This window comes from Eumetopias jubatus, unplaced genomic scaffold, assembly GCF_037043125.1.
Source record: "Eumetopias jubatus isolate StellerSeaLion01/CBP00866 unplaced genomic scaffold, mEumJub1_p1.0 scaffold_12, whole genome shotgun sequence".
NCBI lineage: Eukaryota > Metazoa > Chordata > Mammalia > Carnivora > Otariidae > Eumetopias > Eumetopias jubatus.
In genome coordinates, this window is record NW_028274818.1 from 113,428,298 (window position 1) to 113,432,744 (window position 4,447).

General features: G+C 51.3%; 1 pseudogene; it reads left to right on the forward strand.

Moving 5' to 3' along the window:
• The first annotated feature begins 344 nt into the window (after positions 1-344).
• LOC114203317 (melanoma-associated antigen 10-like) lies at positions 345-1,115 on the forward strand (annotated as a pseudogene).
• The last annotated feature ends 3,332 nt before the right edge of the window (positions 1,116-4,447 follow it).

A 4,447-nucleotide genomic window follows, 5' to 3' on the forward strand; every position in this document is an offset into this window, starting at 1 on the left:
TGAAGGACCCATCTTGGGGAATCCCTGGACTGTGTAGCCTGATGCGACGTCCACAGTCTTTGCCCGTGGCTCTCATGGCAGTGAGGGCTTTGGTCCGAGGGAAGAGGCCTGGAGACAGCAGAGACAGCATCACCAGTGGTGCTGCGGCTCATGCTGAGATCCCTGAGGGAGGGCTCAGGGAGGGACCTGGACTCCAGAACAGGGACAACGCACTGAAGCCTGCCCCTGCTGTCCGCCCTGGGAGGCCTGTTTGTGCCAAGTCCACAGGCGGTGTGTCAGCACGTCCGCATCCTGGTCTGACAGAGGCTGGGGGCCTCCTTTAAAAAACCGGGGGTCAGGACCTAATGGAGGAAGACCCAGGCCTGGCACAGGGCCTGGTGGAAGCACAGCTGTCGGGGGCTGGGGAAGAGGAGGTCCCAGCAGCTTAGATGAGGAGGGTTCGAGCACCTGGGAGGAGCCGGAAGTCACGCAACCCTCTCTCCAGGACAAACTCCACGTGAAAGTGGCTGCCCTGGTGGAGTTCCTGCTCCTCAAATACCGCAACAAGCAGCCGACCCGCCAGGCAGAGATGCTCGAGATCGTCAGCAAAGATTACCAGGATGACTTCCCAGTGATCTTGGGCCAAGCCTCCGAGTGCATGCGGCTGGTCTTTCTCATGGCCGTGAAGAAAATGGACCGTAGTGACCACTCCTACAACCTGGTCAATGTCCTGGGTCTCATCTGTGATGGGATGCTGAGCGGTGAGCATGGCATGCCCAAGACCGGCCTCCTGGTTTTGGTCCTGGGGGTGAGCCCCCTGCATGGCGACCGTGCCCCCGAGGAGGAGGTGTGGGAAACGCTGGGGGTCATGGGGGTGTATGCCGGTCAGGAGCACATCGTCTATGGGGAGCCCAGGGAGCTCTCACCAAAGTCTCGGTGCAGGAAGGGTACCTGGAGTACCGGCAGGTGCCTGGCAGCGACCCTGACCGCTACGAGTTCCCGTGGGGTCCCAGGGCCCATGCTGAACCAGCAAGGTTCAAGTGCTGGAGTATGTACTCCGGGTCAGGCGCGGGCAGCTGGCTTCCTCCCTGGCCCTGTCTGAAGGAGCTGTGAGAGATGAGGGAGAGGAGGCCTGAGTCCCAGTGGCGGCCAGGCCCTTTCCAGGCTTTGGTGGGGTCGGCAGCTTCTCCTGCGGGGTGCTGGGCATGAAGTGAGGCCACATTTTGGTTCTTCCCTGTGTGTGTGTGAAAAGAGAGAGCCCCGGGAGTTCTAAGTAACGCAGGGCCAGGGAGGGTTGGGGGAAGAAAGCAGGGTGAAGAGCCAGCCTCTCTGGGGGCCTGTTCTCTGCGATGACTCTGACATCCAGAGCTTGGGTTTCTTGAGGAAGCTCTCAAAAGTTGTTCCTTGGAGTACAAGTTTTAACCAGCTTCGGCAGGTAAATGTGTGCGTGACATCCACCCCACAGCATTTGGACTTACCCAGTTCAAGAGTTTTAAGAGTTTTGTCATGTTCTGGAAATAAGGTGAGAGATCTTCCCTCCTTGTTTGGGTTCTGGAATGAAATCACGGGGCATTGGCATAGGAATTTGTTGGAAAGGTGGAAAAATGGAGCAGTCAAGTGACGGGGTCAGGAAATACGGAAATAAAAGATTATTCATTTTTGCTTCTTACTCCTTCTCGTCTGTCATTCTGCAAATTAACATAGATGCATGCGCCTTCACTCACTTAGTTCTTCAAGAAAGGAGGAGAAATGACATCTCAGCACAGAGGGAGCCCTGCTCACTGGCTCCTTGATTCCCAGACATGGGCTGAGCTCTGCTCTCTGGAAGGCCCTGTGTGTGAGCAGTGAGGACATTAGGAAAAGCAGCACACGTTCCACCCTTAGGGGACAGTCTAGCAGCTGCACTCATGGCACGAAAGTGGGGAGAGGTGTCCTGAGACCTGCAGAAGAAGTGGAAGAAGGGTGAGGGAGTGCGTCTCCCGGGGCAAGCACTGCAGTGGAAGTGCCCCTGGCCTGGGTGGCTAAGGGTGTCGGGTCACCGTGCTCCTTTCTGTGCAGCTGATCACCGTGAACCCGGGGGGTGACAGTGGCCCTACTTGGAGACAGGGTACCTTAGAGGTGGGAGCAAAGTCTGAAATGGATAATTGCTCTGACATGTTCCTTCTGGATCATGGACAAACCAGGGAGAAATCTCCTCCTGGGGCAGGAAAAGAAGATATCCTGCACTCTCATCCCAAGGCCTTGAACACAGTGCACAGACTAGGTGTTTTATATCCGTCATCTCCAAGTATTTCTGAAGAAATACAGTGATATTCCTTTGAAGTGGAGCCCAGAAGACTCTAGACTGGCACTCTTGTCCTGACCATGCAAAGCCGGAACCCACTGCTTAAAAAGTCATTTTAGTTTGATTATCTGGAGTGTAATTTGGACAGCTATAAGTAAGCAAGGTCTAGGTTTTGGTCAGGGGAGAAATGAGTGAAAGGAGTGGTTTGGTGGAAGAGCAGCTGGAGGGAGTGAAGGAGCTGGTCTTTGACTCACATTCCGGGAGCTTTGTATTGTGTCCAGCTGGGACAATTCCCTCACACCTGAATGCCACACATATTCCCATATATCTCACATATATCCTCTGATTTAGAAAATGGATTGAGTTTTACTTATGAAGCACCCTCTTTGGCTGATTAGCTATTCCATGTCCTATTGAGCTGCACATTCTCTAACATGACCTCGGTAACAAAAAAAAAAATAAATAAATAAAATAATACCCCAGAGGAGAGAGTGGAAGGCCCTGGGATCAAAACACACTTGAAATCACTGCCATTCATCAAAGTTCCAATATGTGCCAGGCACTGTGCAAGGTGCTTTCCATATATCACATGCATTCCTGCAGTCCTGCAAGACGGGGCTTATCAAACCCACTCACTTAACTCACTCACTTCAGAAAGAACCTGAGGCTCCTAGGACTTGGTCATTTTCCCAGGATCACGTGGCTAGTGAGTGACAGGGCAGCGACTAGAACCCGAGTCTGAATTCATGTAGAGTCCACGCTGTTCCCACCCACTGCAGCCTGTGGCCAACCTTCCGAGTCCTACATCATTCCTGAGGACAGCATGGTGTCTTCCAGGTGACAAAAAGAAGGATGCTGTGGCTAAGGTACTAAAAAACCTGTTGCTAAGGAAGGAAGGTGACAATGAGAATCAAACAGGTTTTGGGTACTGTCTGTGGGCTTTATTAACCTAGAGTTCTTCTGCCTGAACCTCAGAGTTCTTTGAGAACTGACTGCCCAGGCGCTGGCATTTTTAGCAGACCTAGCACTTTCCCGAATTACAGCAGCCTTTCCCTGGTATTCCCCCGTGTGCTCTTCTGTCTCACTCTTGAACCTGGCCTGCTAAGGAGCTCATCACTGGTCCCCATGGAACAGCTAGGAATCACCTTCTCTCCCCCAACATAGAAACTTACTCTCTGTAGTAATCCTCTGGTCACTAAATGAAGAAGTGAATCCTCCCTGCTGGGATCACAGAATCGTTTGAAAATTAGATGTCATCCTGTACTTGAAAGTATCTGTCACACAGGAGGTGCTTGAAAATTTCAAAGAATTCCAAGGCAAACTGACCTCAAAAACTCCTCCCCTGGGATGCCTGGGTGGCTCAGTCAGTTAAGCATCTGCCTTTGGCTCAGGTCATGATCCCAGGGTCCTGGGCTCGAGTCCCACATCAGGCTCCCTGCTCAATGGGGAGCCTGCTTCCCTCTGCCCGCTGCTCCCCCTGCTTGTGCAATCTCTTTCTCCCTCTCTCTCACTGACAAATAAATAAGATCTAAAAAAAAAACTCCTCCCAGCAATAAAGTCAGTCATAACAAATTATAAAGTTGCATTTTGTTAAGCCCCTACTGTGTAACAATACATGGGAGAAACTTTAATGTTCATCCATAGTGTGTCTTGCTTTCCTTCCAGAATACAGGGGACACAACCTTGCCAGTCCCCTTGTAGTTAGGGAGGGTTGTGTGATGACCCTTTGCCATGGAGATGTGAGCAGAAGCATTGTTTCTCACGTCCAGGCGTTTGCGAGCCAGTATGTCCACTCCATGCTGTCTCCCTTGATTCACCAGCAAACATGGTGACCCCGTGTTGAGATAGGGGAGCCACAAGATGAAAGCAACCTGGACCCAGGGTCTAGGAAAAGCAGAGGGCCCCTGCCAAACTGTATCAGAATTTGTGTGCACAAAGATGCACTTCTGTTGTGTTAGCCCTTCAAATGTCACAGTTTGTTGCATCAGTTAGCAGTTACTTTCATGCAGCCGCTTGTTTTGTTAGGCTTCTCTAGCAATTTTACTTAAGAAGGTACTAGTGCATATCTTCCTATTGCAAAAAAACTTCTAGAAATACAGATGAGTCACAATATCCCCTTTTCAAAGTTCCTCCACAATTCAGCCTCCTCCTCAGAAGTCACCATGACTAACAATCTAGTGTGTA